At 40.8% G+C, this 22,557-nt stretch overlaps 2 long non-coding RNA genes across 2 annotated transcripts; both read right to left on the reverse strand.

Moving 5' to 3' along the window:
- Positions 1 to 1,247: 1,247 nt before the first annotated feature.
- LOC106577212 (uncharacterized) lies at positions 1,248 to 13,198 on the reverse strand. The gene is made up of 3 exons (XR_006760415.2): positions 12,572 to 13,198; positions 10,434 to 10,584; positions 1,248 to 1,763 (listed from the first exon to the last, which is right to left on the reverse strand). It is a non-coding gene; the product is annotated as an uncharacterized LOC106577212 (long non-coding RNA).
- Positions 13,199 to 19,325: 6,127 nt separating this feature from the next.
- On the reverse strand, positions 19,326 to 20,520 carry LOC145861652 (uncharacterized). The gene is made up of 3 exons (XR_014381302.1): positions 20,387 to 20,520; positions 19,857 to 19,936; positions 19,326 to 19,755 (listed from the first exon to the last, which is right to left on the reverse strand). It is a non-coding gene; the product is annotated as an uncharacterized LOC145861652 (long non-coding RNA).
- Positions 20,521 to 22,557: the final 2,037 nt, after the last annotated feature.

Here is a 22,557-nt window from a genome sequence, read left to right on the forward strand (position 1 = left end):
CCTTAAAGGCCTTGAGTTGGTTCTTCTAAATATTTATCAAAGCATAATATGGGAAAGAGCTTTTATTATAGCAGCTGTAGCAGTATATCATTCAAAAATACATTTCAAGGTTTAAAAAAAAAGAGAAACACTAGTGTTTGTATTTAAACCAGCCATCACCTTGTCAGTTTGTTTCACAGTTCTACAGGAAGTTAAGTCTGTCTGCAGGAGTGTGCAGAGAGAGAAAGAGGGGTCCCCCCACAGCCCATATGTCTGCAAGGCATTTTCTCTCTAATTGCTGCTCCAATCTTACGCTCCAATATGTGTGTGTTGGCTTGAATAGACTGTTGTCTATTGATTTCTTCACATTTGATTCAAGTACCAAATAATCTGAGGGGGAAAATAAGTATGGAGCAATCAAAACATCAAATGGATCTCCAACAACAGAACCTTTTTCATTGAGGTTCAAATCAGAGCAGATGGGCAGCAGGTCATGCAAGCACACATCAAAAATGTTAATCATGGGCATCTATCAGTTACATTTTTTTAATAACACATTGGTTAATAAAAAATATTGGAACAGTGTAAAAGTTCATTAGTGTTTCACTTTCATGGATCTGTGAAGTTGAACTGGTTGCTGATTGCTCATTTGGCCAGATGGGAATGTTCTGGGAGCCTAACTTTAGTCAACCAGTTTAACTGCAATGGGAAACACATCCACTGTCAATGATCTATCAGCAGGCAAGTAAGGGCATTTCACACATAGCTCTGAGCTATAGTATTTTATTTACATTTGGTCCAGTTGGTTTCACATTGCCAAATTAACAAAATTTCCTAAACCAGAAAAAAAACATATGTATTGTCACAGATGCAGTGAAATGTGTTGTTTTACAGAGTCAGACATGGTAGTACGGCGCCCCTGGAGCCTTGCTCAAGGGCACAGAAAGACTTCACCTTGTCAGCTTGGGTATTCTAACCAGCGACCTTTCGGTTACTGGCCCAACACTATCCACCAGGCTACCTGCCGCACCACATGTTCAAGCATTTTTTTATTGGAGAAAAATGTTCACGTTAAGTATATTAAGTTGAGAGCATGTGAACATCTGCGAGAGGATTTTGTGCATGCAGGAACAGTCATGTATGCTTTTTACATAATAGCATAGGTTAACAGGAAGGATAAACCAATATCACGATATGTCTTGCTCATATCGATATCAACCCCAAATCAAACAATATTGAAGTCAAAACAGTATCAAGCGATACTGATATATTTTTCAAGTTTTATTAGTCGTACAGGATACACGTGGTATACACCAGCCAATGAAATGCTTACTTGCAGCTTCCTTCTTGACAATGCAACAACAATAAGAAATAATAAACGATAAGAATACCAACATAAAGTAAATGTCTCAGTAGAATATAATAAACATTTTAGCATAAGAATAATACAGTAAGGTACAATTTATAGTCCAATATTTACATGTGTTTTGGGGAAGGGGGGATTTGGGGGCAAGTGTTTAAATTGTGCAGTATTTAGCAATCATAATAAGAGTCTGGCAGCAGCAGTTGTGATTTGTGTGTAGCATTAATTTATATGCGTGTATGTCTGTGGGAATTTTAGATATTGGTGCCCACCATTACAACGTACCCTTCTGTATGTCTGTGGGTTCTTATCCCTGTATCGTGATCTAAATCTCTGACAGTCGTAGGCGTTCCCATCCGCTGAGCCCTTTGGTACAAGTCAGAGTCTCCGAAATGATGAGCAAGGTACAGCAAGCCTTCCTCTGGAAGACAAAAACACACAGAAATGTATCCAATATATTGAAAAATATAATTATGCACTTTATCAAAAATCTTAAACTTCAGAATGATTTCACTGCAATGGCCTGGCGACGCATCCACCATAGTTCAAATCAAAATGTTATTTGTCACATGCACCAAATACAAACAGGTGTAGCCTTACAGTGAAATACTTACTTACAAGCCCTTAACCAACAATGCAGTTAAGAAAAATGTACTAAAATAAACTGAAGTAAAAAAATCTTTAACAAGAAATAAAACATAATAGCAAAATTGAACTTAAACAAACTAAAAATATAAACAAATAAAACCGATTATCCATCTCTCCACACACCATCTCACGTCCTCAACCCATTTTCTCCTGCCCTCAATCATGTCAACATCTACACTTGGTTTCGGAAATAGCCACGGAGGAACATTGCCCAATGCGACCTCTCTCCCCCAGTCAGAGCAAATTTTTTCAGAGTTCCCATTTGTCTTGAACCAGGGGCGGAAATCCCGGGGGACACACGACCCCCCCCCATCCTGGGAAAAATATGATTTGTCCCCCCCAATATATCACTGAAACATAACTATGTAATTTAAAAAATATTAATAATACGCAATGAAAGCAATTGTGCTGATTATAGACACTTTTTAAGTTTCAAAAGATTGCAACCCCCCCACCCTTTGCCTCACAATGGTTTGATCCACTGCCAGTTCCTTAGTTTGCTAGGTAACAGAGGTCGTATCTACTGTCTGAAAGGCACTCAATGCACGTAACTGACGTGAGGTTAATCCAGTCAATCGCGCACACACACTAGCTGAATATGCAGAGCTAGCGCGCAAATATGAACTACTAAGCTAGCTAGTACCTATTCCATTTATGTGGCATCATCAAAGATGGAATCAGCATGCAGATGATGTAAGTTAGTGCTTCAAAGTCCCTGTGATAAGGTTAGCGATAAACTGAAATCCAAACTGAACAGAACTACACTCTCTTCTACCATTGTCTTAAATATATTTAATGGTCTCGTTGCAAAAGCTAAATTGTCGCAAGTGAACTTTTATTTATTTATTTTATTTCACCTTTATTTAACCCGGGTAGCAAAGATTATAGCAAATACCACTGAAACTGAATTGGTGCTCGCTAGCTTTGCAAATTCAGCTATTGTTGGAAGCCAGCCAATATGAAACAAACTATTAAAATTACAAAAGGTTGCAGCATATGTTGTGTAAATGGTGAACTCATACAGCTGTCAACTCTTGTCCTTTTAATCCGTTTCACATTTGCTAGCTACCTTTTAGATCGAAGCCCAAATAGAATGATTGAAGATGTAAATAACCTACACACTGTGTGTGTAGCCAGCCAGCCAGCCAGGTAGAAAAATGGCAGAAAAATAAAAGACGGACATCAGACTATTTTTCAATACACCAAAACGCATAGTAAGAACCCTAGTAGCCTAATATCTCAAAGACTAGTTGATAAAATGTTCATAAGAAAGAAATGAAATTCTAATGGAAATGTTTCACAATGATGTCATTAGGCAGAGCAGGCAACAGATGGCACACAGACAGCAGAGTTGGGGACAGATATGCAAGGACAGACTGGCAGAGACAGGGAGTCTCAGGTAAGTTTGTTGAGTCTTTGTTTGGCAACATTATGAAAGGTTCTCAATTTTTTTGACTTGTAAAATAGGAACATAATTTGAAAATGCCATGGATACCCCCACTCTCAACTTAAACTGGTGACTGAACTAAGATTTGTTAAAGGCAATGGTATTGCTGTTGTGATTAGTTGTGTAGTTTTGGGTACCGGTAGTTAGGAGTACGGCAAACACCTTATTTCTTTGGTTCCTCAATATACATTTACCATATTACAATGTAGGCTATGTGTTACAGCACTACTTTTGGTGTCCCTTTCAGGAATTGCTCTTGAGAAAATTTCATGTAATTGTCCCCTCCAAAGTTGATATCAGATTTTCGCCCCTGTCTTGAACGCACTGATGTCTAAATTTCAGAGTTCCCTGTTGTTTTGAACTCGACATATGATCCCCGCAGAAATTAATGTCGCAATCGAAACAATTGGAAACTGGGAACTCGGAAATCTCTGACTTGAAACCACCAGAAGATGCGAATGGAGAAGGATAACTGGGAGTATTTGTATGGAGGTCAACGAGAGTGTCGAATTTGGTTAACAAAAAATGTAATGGCTTATTTGTTATTTGTGGCTAATTTGACTTAATAGAAGTTTCGTAATGATAAGGTTGTTATGAGTGTACTGATATAAGTAGGACTATAAATTGGAGGGTCATGCTAGAAGGGATCCAGCTTTTTACAAATTAACGTCAGATTTACTTTTTGTAGCAGCAGGTTAGTATAATTTACGCAGCAGTTTATGATAATTAGGTTAAGGTTATGAAATGGGTTTGGGTTAGCTAAAATGCACCAAAAAAATGTTGACCTTAATTAGACAAAAGCTGGATCCCTTCTAGCTATGACCTTATCGGCGTTGTGCCTGATCGTCATTAATTAACACAAAAAGTTTTCAAAAATGTTATATATTTTTTAAGGTTTATAATCATATTTTAAGAGGATCAGGTTTAGTAATAGGTGTAGCGGTCTAAGGCACGGCATCTCAATGCTTGAGGCGTCACTATAGACACCCTGGTTCGAATCCAGGCTGTAATACATCCGGCCCTGATTGGGAGTCCCATTTTTTCCATTTATGTTTTGAGATTGGACTTTAGCAGATTGGTAAAAAAAGGGGTCAGATGAAGCAGATGCTAAGCTACAGGACTGTTTTGCTAGCACACTGGAAAATGTTCCGGGATTCTTCTGATGGCATTGAGGAGTACACCACATCAGTCACTAGCTTCATCAATAAGTGCATCGATGACGTCATTCATGCAGTAACTGTACATACATAACCCAACCAGAAGCCATGGATTACAGGCAACATCCGTACTGAGCTAAAGGGTAGAGCTGCCGCTTTCAAGGACTCTAACCCGGAAGCTTATAAGAAATCCCGCTATGCCCTCCAACCAACCATCAAACAGGCAAAGCGTTAATACAGGACTAAGATTGAATCGTACTACACCGGCCCAGGATGCTCGTTGGATGTGGCAGGGCTTGCAGACTATTACAGACTACAAAAGGAAGCACAGCCGAGAGCTGCCCAGTGACACGAGCCTACCAGACAAACAAAATTACTTCTATGCTTGCTTTGAGGCAAGTAACACTGAAACATGCATGAGAGCATCAGCTGTTCCGGATGACTGTGTGATCACGCTCTCCGCAGCCGATGTGAGTAAAATTCACAAAGCCGCAGGGCCAGACGGATTACCAGGACGTTACCAGGATGTGTACTCTGAGCATGCGCTGACCAACTGGCAAGTGTCTTCACTGACATTTCCAACCTCTCCCTGTCTGAGTCTGTAATACTAACATGTTTCAAGCAGACCACCATAGTCCCTGTGCCCAAGAATACTAATGTAACCTGCCTAAATGACTACCGACCCGTAGCACTCACGTCTGTAACCATGAAGTGCCTTGAAGGAATGGTAATGGCTCACATCAACGCCATTATCCCAGAAACCGAAGACCCACTCCAATTTGCATACCGCCCCAACAGATCCACAGAAGATGCAATATCTATTGAACTCCACACTGTTCTTTCACACCTGGACAAAAGGAACACCTATGTGAGAATGCTATTCATTGACTACAGCTCAGCGTTCAACACCATAGTGCCCTTAAAGTTCATCACTAAGCTAAGGACCCTGGGACTAAACACCTCCCTCTGCAACTGGATCCTAGACTTCCTGACGGGCCACCCCCAGGTGGTAAGGGTAGGTAACAACAAATCCGCCACGCTGATCCTCAACACGGGGGCCCCTCAGGGGTGCGTGCTCAGTCCCCTCTTGTACTCCCTGTTCACTCATGACTGCACGGCCAGGCATCACATCACCAACAAACTAACATCACCAACAAACTAACATGGTCTAAGCACACCAAGACAGTCGTGAAGAGGGCACGACAAAACCTATTCCCCCTCAGGAGACTGAAAAGATTTGGCATGAGTCCTCAGATCCTCAAAAGGAACTACAGCTGCACCATCGAGAGCATCCTGATGGGTTGCATCACTGCCTGGTATGGCAACTGCTTGGCCACTGACCGCAAGGCACTACAGAGGGTAGTACATACGGCCCAGTACATCACTGGGGCCAAGCTTCCTGCCATCCAGGACCTCTATACCAGGCGGTGTCAGAGGAAGGCCCTAAAAATTGTGAAAGACTCCAGCCAGCCTAGTCATAGACTGTTCTCTCTGCTACCGCATGGCAAGCGGTACCGGAGCACCAAGTTTAGGTCCAAGAGGCTTCTAAACAGCTTTTACCCCCAAGCCATAAGACTCCTGAACATGTAATCAAATGGCTACCCAGACTATATGCATTGCCCCCACAACCTCTTTTACACTGCTGCTACTCTCTGTTTTTATTGAGGCATAGTCACTTTAATAACTCTACCTACATGTACATATTACCTCAATTACCTCAACTAACCGGTGCCCCCACACATTGACTCTGTACCGGTACCTCCTCTATATAGCCTCGCTATTGTTATTTTACTGCTGCTCTTTAATTATTGGTTACTTTTATTTATTTGGGGGGGGGGGGGGTATTTTTCTTAAAACTGCATTGTTGGTTAAGGGCTTGTAAGTAAGCATTTCACTGTAAGGTCTACACCTGTTGTATTCGGTGCATGTGGCAAATACAATTTTATTTGATTTGATTGGCGTCACCTCGTTGGTCAGTATGTGTTCAACCTGTGCTGGTTTGTCCATTTCGTTAGTTGGAAGAGGTTTCATCTGTGTTGGCCCAGTGGTCTTGAGAGATGTGGAGGGTCAACACCTTAACTTGAGCCTTCCCTGTGGTTCAGTTGGTAGAGCATGGTGTTTGCAACGCCAGCATGGTGTGTGCAACGCCAGGGATGTGGGTTTGATTCCCACGGGGGGCCAGTACAAAAAGAAAAAAAGAAATGTATGCATTCACTACTGTAAGTCGCTCTGGATAAGAGCGTCTGCTAAAATATGTAAAATGTTAACTTCCCTGGGTCCCACCTAGTCAACAGCCAGTGGAATCGCGTGGCACGAAATACAAATACCTCAAAAATGCTATAACTTCAATTTCTCAAACATATTACTATTTTACACCATTTTAAAGACAAGACTCTCGTTAATCTAACCACATTGTCCAATTTCAAAAAGGCTTTACAGCGAAAGCAAAACATTAGATTATGTCAGGAGAGTACCCTGCCAAAAATAATCACACAGCCATTTTCAAAGCAAGCATATATGTCACAAAAACCAAAACCACAGCTAAATGCAGCACTAACCTTTGATGATCTTCATCAGATGACACTCCTAGGACATTTATGTTATACAATACATGCATGTTTTGTTCAATCAAGTTCATATTTATATCAAAAGCCAGCTTTTTACATTAACATGTGACGTTCAGAACTAGCATACCCACCGCAAACTTCCGGTGAATTTACTAAATTACTCATGATTAACGTTCACAAAATACATAACAATTATTTTAAGAATTAAAGATACAGAACTCCTTTATGCCATCGCGGTGTCAGATTTTAAAATAGCTTTTTGGCGAAAGCACATTTTGCAATATTCTGAGTACATAGCCCGGCCATCACGGCTAGCTATTTTGACACCCACCAAGTTTGGCCCTCACCAAACTCAGAATTACTATTAGAAAAATTGGATTACCTTTGCTGTTCTTCATCAGAATGCACTCCCAGGACTTCTACTTAAACAACAAATGTTGTTTTGGTTCCAAATAATCCATAGTTATATCCAAATAGCTCCGTTTTGTTCGTGCGTTCAGGTCACTATCCGAAGGGTGACGTGCGAGCGCATTTCGTGACAAAAAAATTCAAAATATTCCATTACCGTACTTCGAAGCATGTCAAACGCTGTTTAAAATCAATTTTTATGCTATTTTTCTCGTAAAATAGCGATAATATTCCAACCGGGCGACGTTGTATTCATTCAAAGGCTGAAATAAAAAAAATAGAATTCTCATGAACGCGCATCTCCAGTGTCACTGTTCCCAGGCTGACCACTCACAATTCTCCTGCTGTTCTTTGCCCAGAGACAGCAGACACCCCATTACACTTTCTGGCGCCTTCTGAGAGCCAATGGAAGCCTTAGAAAATGTCACGTTACAGCAGAGATGCTGTATTTTTGATAGAGATGCAACTGAAGGACAACAAATTGTCAGACAGGGCACTTCCTGTATGGAATCTTCTCAGGTTTTGGCCTGCCATATGAGTTCTGTTATACTCACAGACACCATTCAAACAGTTTTAGAAGCTTTAGAGTGTTTTCTATCCAAATCTACTAATTATATGCATATTCTCATTTCTGGGCAAGAGTAGTAACCAGTTTAAATCGGGTACGTTTTTTATCCGGCCGTGCAAATACTGCCCCCTAGCCCCAACAGGTTTTAAGTTGTCGCGCCCTATTTGTGTTAATTTGTCTGATCTTCCCTGTTTTCATTTTACGCCTCATTTTTGGTTTGCTTCCTGTCTTTAAGTTTGGTGTGAGTTTTTCTTGTTTGCCTCTTAGTGGGCAAATTTAGTGGGTGCTCATGGTGGGTGTCTTTTAGGTCCCAGTTGTTGTTATTGTGCAACTTTCTGTGGACACCCCCATGAGTGTCTTTCAGAACCCCTCCTAGAACCCCACCTGTTTCATTTTGGTTGTTGTCAGTGACTCTTTGTTAGTTCCCCCTTATGTTTGAGCGACATTTTTTTGTTTTCTTGCTGGGGAATGTAACAGAATATTAGCTCAAAGGTATTGTGGAGCTCCTGCACATAAATATAAACAGTACCGGCAGCCAAAATGAATACCGGCCCCTATTTCAGTCCAAGTCAAGCACTTCCAATGATCAATATTGACAATGTATGTATAGCCACTTAAACCTGTGTATTTATGTGTAAAGTTTAGTCGGATAGTTCCCCCTTAGCCATACTTTTAATACAAGCAGCATTACGTAAACATAAGCCCTTACAGTTCTGGTGAAGGCATGTCTATGCTCTGCAGCCATGGATGGATGATACCACCACAAACCCAGGGAAACTACCACCATTAACAAAGAAGAAATGGAGAAATAATTCCAGGAACAAGCATGCATTAAATGAACAGCTGCGCTCTGAGGAGAGATGGGCATGGGCAAGGCGGGCAACATTGTATGTGAATGGGGACCACCTCCTCAACATGCCAGAGAGACACAAGCTTGTGGCCAGGTGCTGCCAGGACTTCTTTCAACTCACCCCTGGAGGCCTGTCTGCTGTTCCACAACGGAGGCCACTGGAGGGAGGTAGGATAGGATAGGACAGCCTTTCTCAACCCAGTTCAAAGGGCCCACCAGTCATTCCATATATTTGATGTACCCTAACACCAGCACAACTGATTCAAATCAAATCAACACTGGTGGCGTTCCTGCCTGATCAGATCTCACAACGCTTGGATAGGTGTTTAACATATCAGCTAACTACATCATATAATATAGAAATCTGATCCCCGACTGTGCAGTCAATGACGTGGCACACAACCATTGGTTGATGCAATGCAACCGCCGTGTTCAAGAGCATCAAAGCTGTGATAGCCGTGTTCGACTGACTGATCTACAAAGTACCTTGCATCATAAATAACAACTCAATATTATTTGTTGATCAGTCAGTCAGTCACAATTTACCCATGATACATTACAAGTTTGATAATCTCAAACACAGCCATAGTCCGCAATGTAGTTAGGCAGGAACACCACAATTGGTTGAGTTCCTGCCCAACATTATGAGCAGGCGTTGCATTGCATCAACCAATGGTTGCACACCATGTCATCGACTGTGCAGTTGGACATCAGATAGCTATGTCATATGATGTGGTTAGATGATATGTTAAATACCTATCCATGCTTTGTAAGATCTGGCATGCGTCTGTAACGTAGTCAGGCAGGAACTCAACTGTGTTCAAGAGTTTCCACTAGATTGCACAGCCACAAAGTAAAAATTGGCTATATTGTAAAATTCATTAAAACAAAAATGTGCTTTTTGGTCTTAAGTTAGGGTTAGGCTAGGAACAAGGTAACTAGTGTGGTTATGTTTAGATTTAAAATAATCATATTTTAATAAAAGAAATTGTAGAAATAGGCATGGTTTATGAGTTTGTGGCTGTGGTAACTAGGGGCGACAGTGTCAAGAGCGTCAAATCCGTGATGCATTGTGGGTAAATTGTGACTGAGTGATCTACAAATAATAACAAGTAGTTTATTTATGATGCAAGGTGATTTGTAAATCAGTCAGTCGGCAGTTGCCCGCGGTGACGGCTGCAATGTCGAACAAGCCCATTGGCTTTCAGATTAGTTAACTCATTTCAGGTGTGTTTGTGTTGGAATACTTCAAATATATGGAGCGACTGTTGGGCCCAAAGAACTGGGATGAGAAAGGCTGGGATAAGATAAGCTTTATTGTCCCCGGGGGTTCAATCGTCTTGGACACACAGTACTCATTTATTGAAATGAACCCTATACATTACACGCTCACAGGTGACAGTGAGGACCAACGCAGCATGCCACACCACACCCACAGAGGCTCACCCCGGATGAGATAGAGGTCCATAAGTCCTTCCTGGTGGAGTACTTCACCAAGGGGCCTGGTGCTATCTGCCAGCTAGACTCCCAGTACTTCCAGGAGAGTCCCACGAGTCGCTGCAGCCACGAGGAATCCCCCTACAAGCTGCTGCATGTCCTGCCACACATACAACAGGAAGTGATGAATAGAATGCAATACAGTACACAATATATTAACATGCACAGTGTATAAAAAGGCTATAGTAAGAGAATGGTATAGTTTTATTTGGTAACCTTTTACCTTAAAGGGATAGTTCACTCAAATTACAAAATGATATGTTGATTTCCTTATCCTGAAAACAATGCTGTGAGGGTATGGCAGCAATCCATGCTTTGGTTTTGTTTACTTGGCCACTGTTTCCAAATGCAAACTTTTTAGCTTTGTGGCACAAATCCAATGCAGGTCAATGGTACCGGTATTCACATTTTTCACACTTAATTTCCAAATCATCTATAAGTAACTTCACAGAGCTACACAATATCAGTATAATTGACTTCCATTAGATTGGAAATTAGCATTTGGAAACAGTAGCCAGGTAAACAAAACCAACGCATGGAACACTGTCATAGCTTGTCCATAGACTGCTTACAGGGTAAGAAAACAATATATAATTTAGTCATTTGGGTACACTATCCCTTTAATTTGCCCTTCTATACCTATGAAAATTCACAGTAATAACTGTAGAACAACATTGTTTTATCATGTAGTTACATAGTAACTGCTTTGTAACTACATGGGAATAGTTTAGCAATGTAGGTTATTGTGGAACAAGGACTGACATTTCCAAATCAATTGATCATGGAGGTCCTGGGCTATTCCTCAGACATTTGCCCACTCACAGCTGTGGTGAACCCTGCCCGGGCTCTAAGAAATCCCTCATCTACCCGCAGGCTGCTCTATATCTCCTGTAAACCCGAAGGAGAGCCCATGAGGAACTTCAGGGATCTGTGCTGCAGTCCTGACCCATAGAGGAAGCTGACATGGGAGGCGTTCAGTCTGACTGTAACTGTGCCTGTGGATATGTTCCCTCACACACCACACTCCAAACTGTTGCTGGTCTTTAAGAGATAGTTCATTACTACCACTACAACTACAATTTACACTACATCTGAACCTTTTCTAGTTTTTATAATTCTTATACATTGTGAATGTTGTCCTCTGGATTGTGTGTTGACTACAGAGATAAAATAGTCGAATCTGTGGAAATTCAATTCCAAAATCCTCTCAAAAAGGAAAGTGATCATTACTTAAAAATACAAATTCTAACAGCTTTTCAATGTCATGTAGAATATTAAATCAATGTTGTACGTTATTCAGAAGCATAAACTACAGATACTGCATTGTGAGGGGTTGTGTCTCTATATCCTACAGCAGCAGTGAATCAAAAAAATGTCTGCCTTGTAAATGGATCAAAGTAGGAAATGGGTGGAGAGCAGGGTGAAATGTGTTTGGGGTTGCTTGCTCACAAAATGCTGGAGTAGATTCTCTTCTATCTTCTTCTCTTCTGTGTTTGATTGAGGCACATGCTGTACTCCATCTGTTATGTCATGTTGCATGCCTGAACTGCATAGGCGTAAACTCCATATATGTACACTAGGTGGTGCTATGGAGTCAACTATAAACTTCCAATGTGTCGCCTTGAGTTACCTGTTTTACATTATTGCTGACATAAAAGACAGGAAGAACCCTTAAATTGAATCACCATTAGGGTGAAATCTACAGTATTTGATCAGTTCTCCCTTCTAAAAACCCATGGTTTATATATAAAAAAAAGAACAAAAGACATTATGGACATACTCGGTGGCCAGTTAATTAGGTTGGACCCCCCTTTGCCTCCAGAACAGACTGAATTCTTTGGGGGATGGATTCTACAAGGTGTCAGAAAGGTTGCACAGGGAGGTTGGTCTATGCTGACGCAATGGCATCACGTAGTTGCTGCAGATTGGACGGTGGTACATTCATGCTGTGAACAGCCCGTTCCATCTCATCCCAAATATGCTCTATTGGGTTTGGTCAGCAATAATGTTCAGATACGGTGTGGCATTAAATCGTTGCTCAATTGGCACGAAGGGACCTAACGTGTGCAGGAAAACATTCCCCTCACCAGTGCAATACCGCCACCAGCCTGTACTGTTGAAAGCAGGAAGGATGAGTCCAAGGACTCATGCTGCTTACACCAAATCCTGACTGCCATCAGCATGACGCAACAGGAACTGGGATTCGTCGGACCAGGCAATGTTTTTCCTCTCCTCAGTTGTCCAGTGTTGGCGATCGTGTGCCCACTGGAGCCGCGTCTTCTTGTTTATAGCAGATAAAAGTGGAACCTGGTGTGGTCGTCTGCTGCAATAGCCCATCCATCCATGACAAGGATCAACAAGTTGTGCGTTCCGAGATGCTGTTCTGCACACCACTGTTGTACTGCACAGTTATTTGTTTGTCTCTTTCGACCTCTCTTATCAACAAGCTGTTTTCACCCACAGGACTGCCGCTGACTGGATTCTTTTGTTTCTCTCACCATTCTCGGTAAACCCTAAACACTGTTGTGAGTGGAAAGCCCAGGAGATCGGACATTTCTGAGATACTGGATCCGGCACGCCTGGCACCGACAATCAGACCACACTCAAAGCCGCTTAGGTCATTCTTTTTGCCTATTCTAACGTTCAGTCGAACAGTAACTGAATGCCTCAACACCTGTCAGCCTGCTTTATATAGCAAGCCACGGCCACGTGACTAACTGTCTGTAGGAGCGATCAGTTCTCATGAACGGGTGATGTACCTAATAATTTGGCAATGTTGGGGTCAATGTAGGAAGTGAGTAATTGTCAGTCCCACTTTAAATGAAGTACAACTTATACAGTTTAGCATGTGTCCCAAATCATCTCAAAGCATTTCAGTTCGAGCCCTGGTTTTTAGGTACTGGTTCACTGTAGTTCACTGACAGTCTAGTTGACTGACTTATTGCACTCAATGTGCAAGCAATGTTTCAAATATACAGCAGGAAAAAAACCTGTTTGAGCCAGAGAGGTTACACTCTATGTGTTGTAATGTGTTGCAACAATTGTCCCTTGGCCTGCCTAACAACGGGGTGTTATTTTCCCCACACAAGAGGTCAGAGGGATGATGTCACGCCAGACCTAGACCACCAGACCTGCTGACCAGCAGGCCTAGTCACAGACTGGCCACTAAGCCAGGAGATAAGAAGCCTGGTCCCAGATCTGTTTGTGCTGTCTTGTGACAATGACCATATTAGTTGGCAAACCAGCATTTGAGTTGACAAGACAGCACAAACTGATATGGGACCAGGCTAGTACAATAGTGCCAGGTTGGCTAGACAGATGACCACATAGTCAAATGTAGTTGAGAAAGAGATAAATGCATTCCAGGGGGTCAAGATGAGTTGGCATGTTTTGTTTATCTTTATTGCGTGTGTGTCAGTCAGTGCCACTTTATGGTATGTCTTACAGGGGGAGTTACCTGGTTTTTTGCTTATCTAGATTTGCATCAAACAGTTCAAGAATGTTCTCTGATATATCAGTCAACATCACATTGGAACTTGTAATCATAAAGCGTCTTAGGGTAGGAGTGCTGATCTAGAATCAGTTTAGCCTTTTAGGTCAGGGGTATTCAACAGGGGGTCCTCAAAAATGTATATAATGCATTTTTATGAATATTGCTAGCACCAACAGAAGAAATAAAATTTGAATTAAAAAAAAAAAATGTTACACCTTTATTTTACCAGGCAAGTCAGTTGAGAACAAATTCTTATTTTCAATGACGGTCTAGGAACAGTGGGTTAACTGCCTGTTCAGGGGCAGAACGACAGATGTGTACCTTGTCAGCTCGGGGAGTCAAACTTGCAATCTTTCGGTTACTAGTCCAACGCTCTAACCACTAGGCTACCCTGCCGCCCCAACATACAGTACTTACAGTAGAAAAGATGATAATATATGTTTTTCTAGTGAGCAAATTTCTAATATTGAGCAAATTACACTCATTGGAGCCAATTACACTCACTGGAGTATTTGAGTATTCAATTAAAATGGTCAAAAAGTTACAAAAATAGCTTCTAGCAAAGAGCAATTTCTCAAGAAAGAATTTTGCTAGGACTGTCTGGGAGTGATCTGAGTGGAGAGGGGAAAACGGAAAAGTAGCTGTTAATGGCAGAGAGGTTTGGAACTCTCTTTCGTACTGGCCTATTAACTAATGTACTGCATGGTGATGACACCACGGAAGGCCAAAACTCCATCCCACCAAAACAGGCCGAAATTTCAGGTGGTAATTTCAAACAGTGCTTACACTAAAAGGGCATTATCATAATTTTCCCAATTTCACAGTATTATTCCAACCTCATAGTGTAGAAACATATGCTGCATAAAACACAGGAAAAACACATCTGGGCCTTTAACCAGCTAAACAGGTGCTCTTATGCCTTGCTAACTGGTTATATGCGGCACGTGTATAACTACACGTCTAGTATGTGAACATGGCATTAGCGGAAATGTTTTGGAGTTACCTTTCTAGCCACTAGGCTATGTTAGAGTTTACACTTCCTCTTTAAATTATAGCGTGGGGAGGTCAAATAATGAAAAACTATCTACCAAATCTATTCATTTTAAAATGTTGATTACTTCTCCTTGCCATTATCATTCACATGATAAGACAAGGTGTGCACATTGGAGCTCCCTGGGTCACCGGTTTGCCTGCCCTGTCATAGGTTACAAAGATACACATATCAGAGAATGTTGACTTGAGTGGGAATATTCAATGTTTTAAATTAAACTGTCAATCTTTCATAGGAAACCTATTGAAATCCTAGAAATATAGATAATAGAATATGAATTCCCATTCAAGTTGGCATCCGGTAAAAAAAAAGAAAAAAATGTAATACAACATTTTTTCAAGTAATAATCAAATCTTTTGACAACCCTGTTTATAAGCTTTCAAATGATATCAAACCCATCCGAATTATATCAAACCCAACCAAATGATATCAAACCCAACCGAATGATATCAAACCCAACCGAATGATATCAAACCCAACCAAATGATATCAAACCCATCCGAATTATATCAAACCCAACCAAATGATATCAAACCCAACCGAATGATATCAAACCCAACCAAATGATATCAAACCCAACCAAATGATATCAAACCCAACCAAATGATATCAAACCCATCCGAATTATATCAAACCCAACCAAATGATATCAAACCCAACCGAATGATATCAAACCCAACCAAATGATATCAAACCCAACCAAATGATATCAAACCCAACAGTCTCATGGTGTGGTGGGGTATGCAAATGAGCGACTTTGAGCACCTCTATCTCCTGGACGTTTAGGCATTCAGATTCAAAAAGTCACTTTCTGACCACTGGGCAAACATGTAAGGAAGGTTTCGTTCAAATCAAAAGAGGTGCATTCAGAAAGTGATTGATTTCATATAGTCTATACCTTATCTATTGTACACTACACCTGTTAACGGATCCAGTGATTGAGCAAGTGAACATGGTTAAAAACCAACCAGAAAATATCAGGTTAAAAACCAACCAGAAAATATCAGGTTAAAAACCAACCAGAAAATATCAGGTTAAAAACCAACCAGAAAATATCAGGTTAAAAACCAACCAGAAAATATCAGGTTAAAAACCAACCAGAAAATATCAGGTTAAAAACCAACCAGAAAATATCAGGTTAAAAACCAACCAGAAAATATCAGGTTCAAATCAAACCAAGAGTGTAAATTGTATGTACAACAAATCATTTGGGGTGTGCTTATATTTGTGCAATTACACAAGTTTTTTACATATCCCAACACCCCCTGAGACACCTGCAGGTGGGGTTACAGCCAGGGTTAAGTGCTTTGCTCTGGGATTCAAACCAGCAACCTTTTGGTTACTGGCCCAATGCTCTAACCTCGAGGGTACCTGCAGACAATATATGATGTGTGGTGTTCTGTGTCCATCCCACTTGAACAATAGAGAGTTTATTATCCAAACATACTGTATACTGTACTTTATAGGGTATTCAAGCCTATCTTGAAGGCCTTATTCTGACAGTTCGAACTGACCAGTCAAAAGTTATGTTTACTTAACGAAATTAGAGAATGCATGCTTCTGCCTACAAAGAGTTGTAAGATTGGATGGCTCATGGCAGTTTTGAACACTTGTCATGTTCCAACAGGTAAAATAGGGCGCGTGATTATAATTGTGTGTTTGATCATTTTAAGGATCTCGTTTTGGCAAAATATTAGGTTAAAGTTCAACCAGCAGGGAAAATCCATGTATGACGGCTGTGCTCTGTGCAATACAGAACCATATACTATGTATTTACAACTCTTCAGTAGTGATATGAGATATTTATCTACAGTGTAGATGTACCAAGTAAACTGTATAAAGTTGATTGAGTCATGCCATGAGTCAACCAACCTGATTGGCGGAGGCATGGTTAGAGAAGCGGTCTGGTAACTGGAGGCTTGCATTGTTTCAATCCCCAAACTGACTGGGGTGAAATCTGCAGGGAATGAGACGGCAGCCAGAGGTTTACCGGCTTCAACATCCCGTATGCTACCTAGCACCGTTGTGCACTAGAGCAAGGTTCTTTGCTCCAGCAGCCCTTAACTGTGTGTTATAAGTGTCCGATTGGTTACTGTTACAGCAACAAATACAGGATTTCCATCCAAATGGACCAACAAAGCAAGTTTTCTAGCATTGCAATGATAGTCTTAAAGGCTTTAACAGGAAGCTTAAAATATGGTGTTCTTGATCCTTCCAATTCATTGAAAATACTTGGTCATTGAAAATACTTGGTCAAAGTTCAACCAGGTGGGAAACTCCATGTATGACCGGTGGTGCTCTACTCGTGCAAAAAGGAAAATATATATTATGCATCCATATACTTTTATTTCTGTTCTTTTCAAGCAATGAAATAAGATCTTTATCTGTAGTGCACTGCAGTCTAAGCTGTATATGGTTGGTTGACTCATTGGAGTATTGAGGTCATGTTTCAACAGGTAAAATATGGCCGTTATTATGGTGTGTTCGCTTGATCCTGAACATGTGTTGACATTTGAGTCATTTCATTCATAATATCCCTATTATATAAACACGAGTCTAGGCTATAGGATGACCAATATTATTACTGCAAATAGGCCGTTGAGGATTCAAGTTATTCAAGTGATTCATGAGAGTCGAATATATATATTTTTGAATATGTGAGATTCTATTCATAGTTATTATGTAATCATTATTCTATAAACATGACATGAGGCTAACGTTACAGCTTGACTAACATTATGGCAGCAATAGGCTACCTCTAACACTCTGTTGTTTCAAGGGATTCAGGAGAGTCAACAGAAAAGCTTCTATTTTGAATAATGACAATATGGAATATATACTCATAATATCCTCATACTCATGTTGTATTAGATCAGGTATTCCCAAACTGGGGTACGCGCAATGCCGTTGAGGGTAGGCCAAATAAAAATGTGAATCGCATTTTTTTTTTTAATACTTATTTTTTTCTTCACATTTTCAAACAGTCCATTTATCTTTTCCAACTGGGCTATACATTTGGGTGAGGTTTTTTTCTCACCTGCGAAGCCTCGTTTCACTGCCAAAATTCAAATTAAACCACCGATATAAACCAGTGATATAACAACACAATGTCAAATACAGGTAGCCTAGACAAATAATTAATATCCAATCACATTAACCGTTACTCTCTCGCTGGAATTCCACTAACGGTCTGTATGTAGCCAAACATAGCTGCTGCTCATGTTGGTATCTGTACTGATGGCGCAAAAGCCATGACAGGGAGACATAGTGGAGTGGTAACGCACGTGCAAGCAGTTGCTCCCAATGCCACTTGGGTACACTGCAGCATCCACCGAGAGGCTCTTGCTGCCAAGGGAATGCCTGACAGCTTGAAATACGTTCTGGACAATACAGTGAAAATGGTTAACTTTGTTAAAGCAAGGCCACTGAACTCTCGTGTATTTTCTGCACTATGCAATGATATGGGCAGCGACCATGTAACACTTTTACAACATACAGAAGTGCAATGGTTATCAAGGGGCAAAGTATTGACACGTTTTTTAAATTGAGAGATGAGCTTAAAGTTTTCTTTACTGACCATAATTTTCACTTGTCTGACCGCTTCTCACATGACTGGCCTACCTGGGTGATGTTTGATCTGAGTGATCTGAATCTAGGATTAAAGGGACTCTCCGCAACTACATTCAATTTGCGGGACGAAATTGAGGCTATGATTAAGAAGTTGGAGCTCTTCTCTGTCTGCATTAACAAGGACAACACACAGGTCTTTACATCATTGTATGATTTGTGTGCAAATGAACCCAAGCTTACGGACAATGTCAAATGTGATATAGCAAAGCACCTGAGTGAGTTGGCTGCGCAATTACGCAGGTACTTTCCCGAAACAGATGACACATACAACTGGATTCGTTATCCCTTTCATCCCCTGCCTCCAGTCCACTTACAGATATCTGAACAAGAGAGCCTCATCAAAATTGCAACAAGCGGTTCTGTGAAAATTGAATTTAAGCCACTGTCAGATTTCTGGATTGGGCTGTGCTCAGAGTATCCTGCCATGGCAAATCGCACTGTTAAGACACTGATGCCCTTTGCAACCATGTACCTATGTGAGAGTGGATTCTCAGCTCTCACTAGCATGAAAACAAAATACAGGCACAGACTGTGTGTGGAAAATGATTTAAGACTGAGACTCTCTCCAATATGGCACGTTTTATGGTGTGTTTGCCTAACACCCGAGCCTTGATGCCTGATCGTGAGTTGAAACATAAAAAGGTAAATGCGCCACACAGGGGTGAAAATCTGATATCAACTTTGGAGGGGACAATTACATTACATTTTCTCAAGAGCAATTCCTGAGGGGGACACCAAAAGTAGTGCTGTAACACATAGCCTACGTTTAATATGGTGAATGTATATTGGGGAACCAAAGAAATAAGGTGTTTGCCGTACTCCTAACTACCGGTACCCAAAACTACACAACTAATCACAACAGCAATACCATTGCCTTTAACAAATCTTAGTTCAGTCACCAGTTTAAGTTGAGAGTGGAGGTATCCATGGCATTTTCCAATTATGTTCCTATTTTACAAGTAAAAAAAATTGAGAACCTTTCATAATGTTGCCAAACAAAGACTCAACAAACTTACCTGAGACTCCCTGTCTCTGCCAGTCTGTCGCTGCATATCTGTCTCCAACTCTGTCTGTGTGCCATCTGTTGCCTGCTCTGCCTAATGACATCATTGTGAAACATTTCCATTAGAATTTCATTTCTTTCTTATGAACATTTTATCAACTAGTCTTTGAGATATTAGGCTACTAGGGTTCTTACTTTGCGTTTTGGTGTACTGAAAAATACTCTGATGTCCATCTTTTTTCTGCCATTTTCCTGCCATTTTTCTACCTGGTTGGCTACACACACACAGTATGTAGGTTATTTACAGTAGGAGATGGGCTTCTATCATCTTATCTTTTATCATTCTATATGGGCTTCGATCTAAAAGGTAGCTAGCAAATGTGAAACGGATTGCAGTGACAAGAGTTGACAGCTGTATGAGTTCACCATTTACACAACATATGCTGCAACCTTTTGTCATTTTAATCGTTTGTTTCATATTGGCTGGCTTCTAACAATAGCTGAATTTGCAAAGCTAGCGAGCACCAATTCAGTGGTGTTTGCTATAATCTTTGCTACCCGGGTTAAATAAAGGTGAAATAAAATATATAAATAAAAGTTCCCTTGCGACAATTTAGCTTTTGCAACGAGACCATTAAATATATTTAAAACAGTGGTAGAAGAGAGTGTAGTTCTGTTCAGTTTATCGCTAACCTTATCACAGGGACTTTGAAGCACTAACTTACATGCATGCTGATCTTGGAATAAATTGACGATAGCAAAGATTCCATCTTTGACGACGCCACATAAATGGAATAGGTACTAGCTAGTTTAATAGTTAATATTGGATTAACCTCACGTCAGTTACGTGCATTGCGTGCCTTTCAGACAGTAGATACGACCTCTCTGTTACGGAGCAAGCTAAGGAACTGGCAGTGGATCAAACCATTGTGAGGCAAAGGGTGGGGGGGTCGCAATCTTTTGAAACTTAAACACGAGCTATTAAGTGTCTATAATCAGCACAATTGCTTTCATTGCGTATTATTAATATTATTTAAATTATATAGTTATGTTTCAGTGATATATTGGGGGGGACAAATCATATTTTTCCCAGGATGGGGGGGTCGTGTCCCCCCCGTCCCCCCCGGGATTTCCGCCCCTGGCGCCACACTGCTGTTCATGCTACAAGGGGATTTTATTGATACAACGTTTTGACCTTAGGTCATGGATGCCTGATGGAGACCTAAGGGTTGAAACATTGTATCAATAAAATGGCCTGGGAGCATGAACAGCAGTGTGGCGCATTTTCATTTAGATTTTTCATGAGTTCACCTATAACTCCAGCACCTTGAAAATGTACCTGGATGTGCGCATGTTCTTCAGCTTTTGAAACATGAGTCCTCTCATTCATAATGTCCTTGTTATATAAATATGAGTCTGGTCTACAGGATGAGTAATATTTTCATTATGCAAAAGCATACCTTTATTTATTCAGCTTATTCAGGAGAGTCAAAGGAAAGGTTTACATTTTTTATAATTAGTATGGCGAATATGTACAGTGGGATCCGAAATTATTGGCTCCCTTGATAAATATGAGCAAAAAACACTGTATAAAATAAATAATACAAATACTGAACTGTATTGTATGCTAAACATTTTTAGAAATTAGATTATTTTAATGCCATTGCTCAGAGAAAGAGATTTTGTTGAGCAAGTAATATTAATAAAAATGAAAAAGATAGGGTTCAAAATTATTGGCACTCTGTTTTCAATACCTCACTTTGCGAGGATAAAGGCACTGAGCCTTGTTCTGAAAGGTTTTATGAGATTGGAGAACACATTGGGAGGGATCTTTAAACCATTCCTCCACACAGAATGATATCCTTCATCTGCGCTTATGGACTGCAGTTTCAATTTGCTTCATGAGACTGAGATGGCCATTGCAAAATGTTGATTTTCTGGTCAATTAACCATTTCTTTGTAGATAGCGAAATAGCCACATAACATCAAAGATCCAGCACCTGACTTTTCAGTAGGTATGGGGTTCTTTTCTTCCATAACAACTGCCCCAGGACCAGTGGAAGCAAAATAGCCCCATAACATCAAAGATCCAGCACCTGACTTTTCAGTAGGTATGGGGTTCTTTTCTTCCATAACAACTGCCCCAGGACCAGTGGAAGCAAAATAGCCCCATAACATCAAAGATCCAGCACCTGATTTTTCAGTAGGTATGGGGTTCTTTTCTTCCATACCTACTGCAAATTCTGGTGGTGGATCTTTGATGTTATGGGGCTATTTTGCTTCCACTGGTCCTGGGCCCTTGTTAAGGTCAACGGCATCATGACCTTTACCAAGTACCAGGACATTTTAGCCAAAAACCTGGTTCCCTCTGTGAGGAGGCTGAAACATGGATCTTCCAGCAAGACAGTAACCCCAAGCAACATTAAAATTTGCAAAGAAATTGTTAATTGACCACAAAATCAACCTTATGCAATGGCCATCTCAGTCTCTGGACTTGAAGCCCATTTAAAACCTGTAGTTTGAATTGAAGAGGGCAGTCCATAAGTGCAGAAAAAGGATATCAAGGATCTGGAAAGATTCTGTATGGAGAAATGGCCTAAGGGACAGATCAAAATGTACTACGGGGAGGGGCTGGTCCAAGTCAAGGTGTCATCAACAACAAAAAATGCACCCCCCTCGCCAACATTCAAATTATTTTCACGACCCTGCAAAATAAATTGAACACCCTCCCCCCTCACAGAATTAACTCAAAATAATGTTTACGGCCAAAAATAACAACTGTCACGACCCTGCGTTCATAAACGTGGATATCAACTTCGCCACTTCATCATGATTTTGTGGCACAGTTGATGCTACGCAGGGCTACGGGCCAGAAGGTTGTAGGTTCGCTGACCAC

Source organism: Salmo salar, chromosome 18 (assembly GCF_965601325.2).
Source record: "Salmo salar chromosome 18, fSalSal1, whole genome shotgun sequence".
NCBI lineage: Eukaryota > Metazoa > Chordata > Actinopteri > Salmoniformes > Salmonidae > Salmo > Salmo salar.